Here is a 13304-nt window from a genome sequence, read left to right on the forward strand (position 1 = left end):
CACCATTCAGTGTAATTTTAACTCCCACAAAATGACCTTATTCATCTGACAATACCAATTCTAGTCCCAAATGTGGCTTAATATATAAAACTACTCCATTTTTCTTTTTTCAGCTTGCAGTTATAAACTCTTCACCTAATTTTTTATTAATTAAATATTTTATATCTTCTTTCTTCTACACTCCAGGAGTGAGCGGAGGACAGGAAGGCCTGGCGTGTTATGGTCCATGGGGTCACGAAGAGTTGGACACGACTTAACGACTGAACAACAACAACAACATCTTCTTTCTTAATATGCGTTCCTTGTAAGCATATTATATCTTGTTTCCATTTTTGTAAATAGTAAAATATTTTCTTTCTCTTTTGAGGAGCATTTGCCCCATTAATGTTCCAAGTTAAAAATTTATATTCCACTTTTAAAAAAATATAAGATTAAGGTACATTCTTAATTTCCACCTGTTGCACCCTGAGTGCTGTCCTCTTCTTGTACATCACATTGTAGGTCTGTCCAATCTTTTCCATAAGTCTGAAGGAACTCTTTTGCTTTTTGAACTGAGTTCAACTTAAATCTCTGTTCTGTGTAAGAGAAGACCACACCTTCTGGGAATTTCCATCTAAACATGATCTTTTTCTGTTTCAGGATTGGTGTTAAAAATGCATAATCTCTCCTTTTCCTCAGAAATCTTCCAGGAATTTCTTTCATGACAACAATCTCTTTGCCCACCATCTTCAATTTAGTTTTATAGTGCTTCTGGAGAATTGAATCCCTTGTGGTTTCCTTTACAAAATGGACAATAATATCTCTGGGTAGACCTTTTGTTTTTGCATATGTCGAATTCAGTCTATAAGCTCGATCTATTTCCATTTCCATGATTTTCTCTTCTTTACTCAAAAAGGCTGCTATAGTCTTTACCAATTCCATTCTAAGGTCAAATTCTGCACTGCCATAACTTTCCATGACCCCTCTAAAACATAACGAGCGTTCCTTGTCTGTAAGCTCAGACCAAGCTAAGGCATGTTCTAACTCCGTAGTTACAATTTCTGCATTATTTTCCAGTACTTCCACTCTGTCATTATTTTAAATTCTTCTGTTCTTTGATTTAATGCATCATCTAATTTCTTAAGTTCTTGTCTCAATTCTTCCTTCGTGTCTTTAATCTCCTCCTTTACTTCCAATACTTGCCTTTCCATCCATTTTTCTATATGTTGTTCAAAGGTGCCCATCCTTTGTTCTAGACATTGTTCAAAGGTGCCCATCCTTTGTTCTATGCGTAGTTCAAAAGCCTCCATCTTTTTGCTTATAGCATCTATAATATTCTGTGTTTGTTCATCCAAGGCCATCTTTTATATATCTTGCTTCTGCTCAGGTACCTCTTCCTTGCTTATAGATGTTGCTTTCACCGACATTTTCGTAGCTCCCTTCGGAGTCTCTTTTAGGGAGCCTTTCCTGGATTTAGTATTTCTACTTAATTGTTCTGTAGGCATCTCCCAGGTATTCGCTCTACTATGAGTTGTTCTGATATCCTTTGCTGGTTTATCCAAATTCATAGCACGCATTCAATTATCTTCTTCATTACTTGTTTTACAAATTAATCTATCTGGATATCCAGTAAGTTATTGATCCTCCAATGCCAAAAGAGATCTCTCTCAGTATCAAAAGGAGAAAAAGAAATTAAAAAAGAACATGAAAAGATTTTTCATAAGCTGCTGATTTTTTAACATCCAACAGGTGTCAGCAATACTCCTTCTTTAGTAAATTTCATGCAGTCAGCCCACAAACTGATATTATTCCAGCCTATTCCAGGCTTTCTGCCAAAGATTTATTTATTTTGACTTCATCGCTTTCTCAAGGTCATGCAGAAGAAAAAAGCCACTGTACAAAAACATAGCTTTCAGCCATATAAATTCAAACATTAAAACCTTCAAACAATGATTTAAAGAAATAGAAAGTTAATTAGACTGTAATAGTTATTCAAAAATGCAAACAGTCTTAGTACTCTTTCTTTTTTCTTCTTTTGAAAGGACCTCTTGAGCTAAATTCACTTTGTAAAAGTCTGCAACTCCTTGATTTTAATTCAAGTTAGATCTATACAACTGCCATACTTTCGCTTTTTGCTGTGTAAGCGGTGCTTGCTGGTAGCTTCAGTTTCCAAACACTATCTAAGATTGGAGCACGCCCATCCTTATATTCTCTTAATTAATTAAGAGTTTCAAAACAGCATTTCAGTAGGTGTTTATCTCCAGTGACTGACCTTAGTTTTGAGCCCCTTTGCATCCTCCGCAAAGGCAGCTGTTCTTCTAAGATTTCATCCAGATGGTACTGCAGGCTTCCCCTTTATTTTCCGGGGGGGGGCGGGGAAGGTTTCTCAACCTTTTCACATCTGTTTGAAAGAAGCGACCCGCGGAGCCCAGCAAGTCACTGCCAGGATGACATGGCTCCTTACCCAAGTGGATTAGAAATTCAGAGACCAACAAGAGCTACTCTGATTTTATCCTATTTACACGGCTGGTCCGTCTTTCTCTGCTCTGTTTAAAAATCTGTCAAAAATGTCATGATGTGAACTGTGACCATTACTGCAGGCTTCATCCTAAAAACAATGGTGTTGTTATCACTATTATCAGGAGTTTATCCTAAATATAGCAATTGTGTTATTTCACCTATAAAACATTCCTTTCACATGGGGTGGGAAGCGCATGTAGTTACAAAATGCAGTGTTCTCAAGGAACAGAAAAGCAGCTTCAGGAAGAGATAGAAATATATGGATTTGTAAAATCCTTCCTGTCTGTGTTTCATGGATTGCCAGGCGCATTTTGTTCCATCATCTGCTCATCTACTGAATTGGATTTTTTTTAACCAGAATTTCATTCTACTTGCAGTAATTTGCAATAGCATTAACGTAAATCCACCAATATGCATTAGTTAATGCATTAAGTAATGCGCATTATTACAAATCCCCACCAAAAGTGAAAAACTGATCCACAAGTCCTGGGAATCTGAGTCACAGTGACTCAGAAAAACCAGTCCACTACAGAATTCACAGGTCAGGTTCATAAAAACCCAAACTCACTGGAATACATTGTAGATTTCTCTGACATCCCTAGGAAGGGATGATGCAAAGTGGAGAAGCAGCATGGAGTCTGTGCTCACTGCTCCTGTGCTCCAAATCATTTCTCAAGGTGCTTCCCCCATGAGATTCCAAATATGTGTCTACAAGGGCAAACATGCTTAAATCCCCAACGTGGGGCAGCGGGGGGCAGCAGCTAGAGAAGCAGCTTAGGGGAAGAGACTTACGGCACTTGCTGGCTGGGGAATGCTGGGAGTTGTAGGACGTTTTTCTGTCTAAATGTGTATAGGATTGCACCCTTTGAGAAGTAGTAAGGAGAGAAAGGGTCAGGCAGACTTTCCCACCATAACTTCTCTACTTAATATCACCCATTCACAAAGCTGTTTATGGCAAAGGGTGGGGCATTGAGAATTACTTGCATTATCTCAGCATCCCATTCATTTCTGATGTTCAGGTGTGAGTGCCAATGCTTATGTAGGCAAAGTTTGCCTCCTTTGGTTTTCCCCAGGGCTCAGCTGCAAGTCATGACAGGCCTTGCTCTTGAGGAGTCCCTTCCTCTTGAGCAATCCTTCTTTCTAATCAAGCACTTCTCCTTATAAGAGTCCTGCTGGCCTGCCTCTTGAGGGAATGATGTTCTCGGACGCTGAGTGGTCATCCAACCTCCACCTCAGAGGCAGAGCTCCCCTCCTCCTGTGGGGAGGGACTTGTGATCATGTCATCTGAGGGCCCAAGCTCCCCCACATCTCCTGACAGGGATGGCTCTGTGGCATCTTCCATCTCTGGGAGTTCTAGCTCCTCAGAAGAGAAGGATCCCTCCAGCAGGGGCATGACTCTTTTGAAGAGGAACTTTTTGCTACGGCCAGGTCAGGGAAAGAAGGAATTACCCCACCCTACCCCACCCATAGTTCCAAGATTGCTCAGGCTTCCCCGTGATTGCTATTTACTTAACAAAGAACATGCATGTTAATTGCATGCATGCAATTCATGTCTACTTTGACAATCAGAGGCAGTCTATGATGGATGTTTCAATTAGCCTTCCTAGAGTACCTACCCTTGTCCCCATCTCTGTCTCTCCCTATCTAGGTCACCAGGAGAGTGGAAATCAATCTAAACAGCTTTGTGCTGCTCTTTGCACAGTACAAGGCTATCTAGCTACCTCTGAACCCTGTACAGATGACATTACATATGCCGAGGGGGAGGTCATGATTGTGCCAGCTAGCCCTTCCCACTTGGCAAGCCCAAATTCTATTTGGTGGGCTGGGTGGCATGTTCACATAATAGCAGATTTGTGTGGATGCGAATTGCATGATGTGCACACTGCAGTGTACAGATAGCATGATTCATGTGCATCAAACCGCATTTTTATTATGGCTAGGAACCTCAAAAGCTAGAAGTGGTCTGGGCCTCTCTCGTCCTGTTGGTACCCAAAATATTACTTGAAACTGGGGGGAGGGGGATTAAAAGTGGTGTATTTCCAAACTGTAATCCATTCATAGAGTCACACTACAAAAAGGTTTGATATTTGTGAGGTTGCTAGCCAAAAGTGATGGCAAGTGTTCAAAGGTTCCAGTGGGACAAGGTGATCTGACTCATTTGGCCTTCCCATCATGTTTGTGCCTTAACCCAATTTATTTCAGCTCCCCAAGCCTCTGTGTCTTTTCCCACAGCTTCTTCATGGCATTTTTCATCTCCACATTCCTCAGTGTGTAAATGATGGGGTTCAACATGGGGGTGAGTATAGTATAAAACAGAGCAAACACTTTATCCACTGGTAAGGTAGTGGAAGGGTGGACGTAGATGAAGAGGCAGGGCCCAAACTGAAGCAGCACAACAGTGATGTGGGAAGCACAGGTGGAGAGTGCTTTGTGCCTGCCCTCCGAGGACTGTGTACGGAGGGTGTGTAAGATGATAGTGTAGGACACAACCAGCACCAGGAAACATCCTAAGGCAATCATCCCAGTGTTGGCAACAACCAAGGCTCCAACAGAGCGGGTGTCACTGCAGGCCAGCTTCAGCAAGGGGTAGACGTCACAGAAATAGTGGTCAATCTCATTGGGTCCACAGAAAGGCAGCTTCATGGTGAGAAGCATCTGCACCATGGAGTGCACAAGCCCTCCCAACCAAGTGGCCACCACCAATTGATGGTACACCCGTCGATTCATTATGGATGTATAGTGGAGGGACTTGCAGATAGCAACGTAGCAGTTGTACGCCATCACCGTGAGGATGAGGATCTCAGCTCAGCCAAAGATGTGCATGGAAAAGAGTTGTGTGATGCAGCCCTCAAATGAAATGGACTTCTTCTCAGAAAGTAAGTCTGCTAGCGGCTTGGGCACAGTGGCCGATGAATAGCAGATGTCTACAAAGGACAGGATTGAGAGGAAGTAGTACATGGGTGTGTGGAGCCACTGACTGGACATCACGGTGACCATAATAAGAAGGTTTCCCAGTACAATCACGAAGTAGATGAGCAGGAACAGAAGAAAGCAGGCTTGTTGAATCTGTTCATTGGGGGATAGTCCCAAGAGGATGAATTCTGTCACATTATTTGCAGTCTCCACTGGCTTAGAGGTTACAGTTCACCTGCGGTTATGCAAAATAATAATTTGAGATTATTTCAGATCACCAGTCTGGGGTTAAGGTTTCAAGAAAGCTGGACACTTTCTTCCCCCTGTAAAAAGCGTCAAATTGATCCAAAAGAAAAGGAGACTCAACATCAATAAAATGGTAGCTTTGATTGGGCCTTCTGCTCTTAATGATGGTACACGAGCTTGTGTGCCTCCCAGAGCTTTCCCAAAGAAGAAATCGGTGATGCTCAAGTTCTTGCATGTTATGACTGGTAAAGATACAATAAAATGCATTTCCCAGCTTCCTTCATATCTGCAGCCCCTGCAACACTGAAATGGAGCTTACACATGTGTTTAGGATTGTAGCCTTAGGCTTACGCACTTACCTGAAAGTTAGTCCCGTTGAACTCAATAGGGCTTACTTCTAGGCAGGGCTTTTCTTCAAAATGAAAGGTGAACTCAATAAAGTTTTCTGACCATTCTAAAAGTTTTAAATCTGTGGGTAAGATCCAACAATAATGCTTAGAGTACAATACTCAACCATTCTTTGAGTAGTCCCATTGAAATGAATGGGACTTAAGTTACTCGTGACTGACTTAAGCCCCATTCATTTCAATGGGTCTACCGTAAGTAGGTCTATGTTAGATTTTACCCTATCTTTAATTCGTATGGTCAGTGGTGTCAATTTTGGTAAATGGTAAATGTCCCGATAGCCACGCCCCATAGCCAAGGAGAGTCCACAAATGCAGGTAGCTGTCTTGCAGGGGGTGGGGGGAGTGTTTGTACATATAATGTCTTTTGTAAAGCTAATGGGTGTAATTACCCATTCAAGACCAAGCTACTCCAAAATACTTTGCATTACAGCAGGGGTAGCTCATAACAATGTATTGTTGCTGAGGAAATTGACGCGCGCGCCACAACCCAGCTACTGCAAAGATTGCAGCTAAGCTCAGAGGAAACGGGGAAGTCTGAGGTGGGGTGGCAGATGACATCAGTGTCCCTGCTAATCAAAAAGTCCCAGTGTTCTGACCCTGTGAGCCCTGGCTCCACCACCCCACTTCACTTTGAGCATTACGTCAATAAGCCTTTGGCATCTTACATAAATGAACTGGAATGCAACTTTGTATGGATTATAAGAAGCTCAAACAAGAAAAAATGCATTGCTCCTGTGCATTACAAGAGCAATTGGAGAGGTTTTTGGTTTCACGCGACTAGAGCGCCTGTGGTAAACCTGCCCAACCCTGTCCTAAGGACTAAATTCTTAATTTAAAACAGGAATGGGTAAAGTGTGGCCCTCCAAATGTTGGACTGCAGCTCCCGTCATACCTCACTGGTGGCTATGCTGGTGAGCATGGCCCCAACCCATGTGGCATACCATGTAGCCTGAATGGATCAGATTCAGATGTGCTCATTCAGCACAGCAGAGATCATCCATAAACAAACAAATATGTCTACTCAGAAGTAGGCCCCACTGACTTCAATTGGACTCATTCCCAGGTACAGGGTTGCAGCCCAAGAATCAATAATTTTAAACTAGAATCCTGGCAGAAACGTGAGGAATGGCTCCCCTATCAATCCATTCTGGTATCTGGCTATTACACTTATGGGTGCCTTAGTAAATCATCCAGATCACCACTTACCCTGGGAATACGTCTGCTGCTTTCAGGCCTGCTAACTCGCTTGCTGCAATCCTGCCCTTGAGCCAAGGGGAAATTCATGGCATTGAAACTGCCTGCAGTGGTAAGATTAGAAGCTCAGTTATACTGCAGCAGCAGGACGCCTGAAACACTGATGTTTTTGAACCCAGGGTAGCTGCCTAACCATGGGTAAACTTCAGCCTCTTGCCAAGCCTGCCTCTTGCATCTGCCTTCCTTCTCTTTCTTCTGCCAGTTCCCGTATTTTGGCAGCCATTCATCTCCTTCCCTTAAGGCGTAGTAGAAATATTTAAAGTTAATGATGTATAGATAGTTCCAACTTCTAAGCACCTGGGGACCAAGCACTCTGTTCAGCAACAATTAACCTCCACCACTCTTGTCCTGAAGACCCTGATGCTGGGAAAGACTGAAGGCAAAAGGAGAAGGGAAGACAGAGGAGGAGATGGCTGGGTAGCATCACCGATGCAATGAATATGGACTTGAGCGCTGGGATTCAATCCATGCATCCGGGAGAGAGTGGAGGACAGGAAGGCCTGGAGTGCTACAGTCCACGGGGTCATGAAGAGTCGGACATGACTGAACAACTGGACAACAACAACTCTTGTCCTGGGAGGCCATGCTCCAAAGTTCTCAGCTTTGTGCAACTCTTGCCAAATCTGATGTAATGTCACATTTCTAAGTGCTTCTTTGTAGACAGCCTTTAATTATACCCAAGGGATGCATCCTGAGCACTCTTAGAATATATAGGGTTGGATCCAGATTTAGTCATACTTAGAGGAGGCCCACTGAAATCAATGGAACTTAACTTATTCATGACTAAATTAAGTTCCATTGTTTTCAATGGGTCTACAGCAAGTATGGCTAAATCTGGGTCCAACCCATAGTGGATATTCTCTGTCTCATACAGTCAAGAGGTTAAAAATCCCCATCCAACTGTATGCACAATGGCCATGACTGCACATGTAGAGCACTCTTCAAAAAGCTGTCACCATGCCAATCAGCTCCTTCGGAGACAGGGGAGAGGGGGGACTAAATCCACCACCCACACCCACAGACACATACTATCTAGCCTCTCAAACAGCTGATTGGTACATTATTACTCTTTGAAGAGAGCTGTGTTGTGCAGTCCAAGGCTGGATCTACACTTACCACCTTTTTTCACTTCCAATGAGGTTTCACCGCCTGCCTTTCACACTACGCAGTAGCCGCCTCAAATTGGAAACGGAATTTCCCACTTCCATGCTCCCGCTTTCAGTACCCTAATATCTCAGTATTTCCCCTTAATGTGCTCTGATTTTCCACCTTCGCTACTGTATCCGGTCGTAGTCTCCTCCCCCGCCTGTCCACATCCTCCGCAATGTTTTTTTTTTTAATTGAGGCATGATCTTCAAAGCTTCGAAGTTGTGAAGCTTCACAACTTCAAATATTTGAAGATCATGCCTGAATTAGAAAAAAGAACATCGTGGAGAAGCCCCGATCCTGCGAGGATAACGCCTTAATTTAAAAAAAAACATCCAGAGTGGGGGATAGGAGGCGGTAAACTTAGTCTCATTTGAAGGGATAGAACAACCCCCTGCTCAATGCAGGAAGCCTGATTCCCAGGCGGTCACCCATCCAACTACTGACCAGGGCCGACCTGCTTAGCATCCAAGATCAGACAAGCACGCGCAGGAAAACAGCACAGCGCTTGAGTGTGAACCAAGCTTGCGCATTCGATGAAGCACTGCAATGGGGAAAATGGGTGAGTGTGAATAATCACGTTTTAATGCGAGAGTTTTTAACCCGACGGGACACCGAATTCATTGCGATGGCGGGCGCAATGTAGATCGGCCCCAAGGAAATGGATAATTGGGGAACTGCTTGCAAAGCAGCACCCATTTGTAAATGAGGTTCCTCACCCAGCTACAGATATGCACATGGATGGCCTCTAGCTGGATTGAGGTAATAAACTACCACAGCAGATGTGGAACTCACCATCCCCATAACTTCTATTTGAGTAAACCAGAAAAAAGTTACTGAACATGGGTTTAGGCTAGCTGTACATATGTCTCAGTACTAAGCAGGGAGCTTTTCTCCTCAGACTCCCCCACACCCATCATGGGAAGGCAGTCAGACCAACTGTACAGCCATCACTGGTCCCCTCAACCCCAGTTGCTATCAGCCACATGGACTGATGAAGGCTCACAAGGACTTAAAAGCAGTACCCCAATGAAATAGCCATTCAGCTCCTCTAAGAGGGAAATCCTATGGGGATAGTCAGCTGCCTCCAAACTCGGAGGCAACCATCTATCCAGTGCAGGTTAGGTGGGGTGTGGAGGGGATCTTCTCCTCCACACTCTGGCCACCTTGCATTTGCAGCTAGATAGGCAAGTTTAGCTGTCTAGCCAGGGCACCTCGGAGAGGCAGAAGGCAGCATCATAACGGTGCTTCTGCTATCCCCTCTCCACCCTGCCCCCAGGAATACCCCCTTTTCCCCCACTCTGTGCTGCTCTTATGAGTGCAGAGCCAGGGACGAACCACGCCACCTATGAGGTGGGGGGGGAGTGGGTTTTCTGAGAATTGACCTCTGCGGCTGGCTCTGTGCTCGGTTCCCAGAAAATGAAAAATTCTATGGCCATCTAGACGCTGTCTAGCAGCCACAGAATTGCATCCTAAATTAGAATCATGTGGGTGTATCCTAAGGTTCCTCAGTGACATTGTCAAAACCTTTTCTTTCCTTTTTCTGGAAATCCATGCCACCTTCATTTTATTGACATTCTCAAAGAATTCCAGTAGTTTCTGAGGCAAGATTTCCCTTGGCAGAAGTGGTGCTAGTTCCTCTTCACGTTGTTATGCTTATCTCCATGATCATAATAATTATAGTCATCATAATTTTTTTATTATCTGGGACAGAAAATAGCCTGGCAGACCCATAGATCTCCTGAACTCAACACATACATACAGGAGAACTACTGCTGTTCCCTCTCCTCCTCCTCCAGCCTACAGTACTGGCTCAGCAACATTTTTTCCTGCCTTCGACAGGGGTGGCTCTTGGGGAAGAAGTAGGAGGGTGTCCCTGTTTTGCTGACCATCATCGATTGTGCAGCAGCAGCAGCCATTAATTTGTTTTTTTCACAGTATTTGCCAATGCGCATCTACAGAGCTCTGCATCTGCGAATAACATAGATCTCATATTAAATTGTTCCGGCATAGCTACAGAGCTTTGAAAGTGCACGTTGAAAAATATTGTTAAATGGCTATGTACTTGGTGGTTCCACAAGCAAAACAGCAGCAGCTCAGAGGAAGAGAAGGGCAGTGATCAGACTTTCAACAGCTTTCCTCCCTCCCCCTGAAGAGATTCACCCTCCTCCTCTCTCTTCTCTTCTCTCTCTTTCTCTCTCTCTCTCTCGCCCAGTGAACTGGAGAGTGAAATCAATGCGGCTTCCCCCTACCTCCTTGGAAAAAAATAAAGTCTGGAATGTCCTTTCAAACCTTCCCAGTTATCCCCTTTTTCTTTTCATTTCCTTGTCTCAAAAAACTAGAAGCTAGTATACATGTCTACTCAGAAGTAAGTTACATTGATTTCAATTGTGTTTACTTCTGGATAAGAGCATTTCTACACCAGGCTAAAATCCCTCAACTTTACCAGGGCGTTCTGCTTCTGTTTTAAATGCAGGATCACAACGGGCTACCTTTACATGCACTTCCCTTCCCCCCCACCCCTTTTCCCTCTTATCTGCATAGAATCATAGAATAGTAGGGTTGGAAGGGGCCTACAAGGCCATCGAGTCCAACCCCATGCTCAGTGCAGGAATCCAAGTCAGAGCATCCCCAACAGATGGCTGTCCAGCCTCATCTTGAATGCCTCCAGTGTGGGAGAGCCCACCACCTCCCTAGGGAATTGGTTCCATTGTTGAATTGCTCTAACAGTCTCAGCTTTAGCCTTCCTGACACCATCCCTGCAATTCTGTGCTACCTGCCTGTACTCTTCCTTTGTTGCTTGGCCTTCTTTCCACTTCCTATATGTGTCCTTCTTTGTTTTCAGGTCATCTCTAAGCTTTTTGTGAAGCCACATTGGCTTCTTCTGTTGTCTTCCACCTTTTCTTCTTGTTGGAATTGTTTGTAATTGTGCCTTGAGAATTTCCTTTTTTAAAAGCTCCCACCCATCTTGGGCTCCTTTTCTCCTTAGAGTCGCTTGCCATGGGACCTTACTGAACATTGTTCTGAGTTTATTAAAATCAGCTTTCCTAAAATCCAGGGTACGCATTTGACTACACTCAGCTTTTGCTTCCCTTAGAACCAAGAACTCAAGTACAACATGGTCGCTTTCCCCCAGAGTTCCTGTAACTGCTACTTTATCCACTAAGTCATCTCTGTTGGTTAGGATCAAGTCAAGGATAGCTGATCCTCTAGTTCCTTCCTCTACTTTCTGTAGGAGGAAGTTATCCGCCACACAAGTCAGGAATTTCCATGTTTTGCAGAATTTGTCTCCCAACAAATATCAGGGAAATTGAAGTCCCCCATTACTACTACATCATGCTTCCGTAAAACATTGGCTATTTGCTTTTCAAAAGTTTCATCCTCGTCTTCTCCTTGATTGGGTGGCCAGTAGTAGACTCCGACCATCAGGTTCCTTTTATTCTTTGCTCCATTTGTTTTGATCCAGATGCTCTCGATGAGGCTACCAAGCTCATCCTCCTTTATTTCTGCGCTGAGATACGTATTTTTCACATACAGTGCAATCCCACCTCCCTTTCTGTTCCTCCTGTTCTTTTTGAACAAGTTATATCCTTCAATTGCTGTATTCCAGTCATGAAAGCCATCCCACCAAGTCTCAGTTATACCTATCAAGTCATAATTTCCCTCCTGTATTAAGAGCTCAAGTTCGTTCTGTCTGTTTCCCATACTCTGGGCATTAGTATATAGACATCGAAGACCATGTGCTTCATAGTCTGGCTTTCTTCCTACATGTGTCTGAAGACTATTATTGGGCAGTATTCAAGCTGTTCTCCCCGTTGCAGTGCATGCGCCTACATCCATTGTTAACCCCAACATTACATCTCCCTTCCCCATAGGATTCAATTTAAAGCCCTGCTGACGAAGTTCTTCATGCTATGGCCAAATACATTCTTCCCATCCTTTGTGAGGTGCAACCCATCCCTTGCCAACAGCCGATCTTCCAAGAAATATAGCCCATGGTTCCAGAATCCTAATCTCTTGCGCCAGCACCACCTTCGTAGCCAGTCATTCACCCGGAGTATTTTTTGTTCCCTTTCTATCCCTCTTCTAACTACTGGAAGGATGGATGAGAAAACTATCTGGGCCCCAAAATTCTTGAGTTTCCTTCCCAAAGCTTCAAAGTCTGACATGATTTCTTCATAGCTCCACTTGGCGGTATCATTTGTTCCCACATGGATGAGAAGAAAGGGATACCTGTCAGTGGGCTTTATGAGTGCAGGCAAACTTTCAGTCACGTCTCTAATCCATCCTCCTGGGAGACAACATACCTGGCGAGTCCACGGGTCTTCGCAACATACTTGGGTCTCGATCCCATGCAGCAAGGAGTCTCCCACTACTACCACTCTTCTGTTCTTGTTGTTGTAGGCCTGGGTTCCATCGCCTTTGATAGCTCATTATCTCCAGTCTTTTTAAAAATGGGATAAAGGTCATTTAGCACAGGAGATGCCCTGGAGGTAGATGACGTCATGTAAAGGACCCACAAATTTCTGTGAGTAACTAATCTCAATTGCAGGATAAAAGCCCTGTATGGGGAAGCCCTAAGAAAAACTCCAAACAGGATAATAGGAAATTGTGTTTGAGGAGCTAACCTTAGGGGATGCATGCAAGAGGGTCACATTGGCTTCTGTGTGGGTTTGCAGAGGGGGTTGGAGAATGCTGTTAGTGGACAGGGAGAGGGGAGTATAAAGATGGATTTTATGCAGTTGCTGTTTTTTAAAAAAAATTCTCTGGTTAAACCAATGCAGACCTTCACTGCAGCACATGCATTAAACAGGGCTGTTCAAACAACACGCTAACCCA

The 13304-nt window shown here is 43.9% G+C and overlaps 1 pseudogene; it reads right to left on the reverse strand.

Moving 5' to 3' along the window:
- Positions 1–4692: 4692 nt before the first annotated feature.
- Positions 4693–5640, reverse strand: LOC146358121 (olfactory receptor 4S2-like; annotated as a pseudogene).
- Between the last annotated feature and the right edge of the window lie 7664 nt (positions 5641–13304).

This window comes from Heloderma suspectum, chromosome 1 (assembly GCF_057233095.1).
Source record: "Heloderma suspectum isolate Gila_16-S chromosome 1, 16-S_ref, whole genome shotgun sequence".
Taxonomy (NCBI): domain Eukaryota; kingdom Metazoa; phylum Chordata; class Lepidosauria; order Squamata; family Helodermatidae; genus Heloderma; species Heloderma suspectum.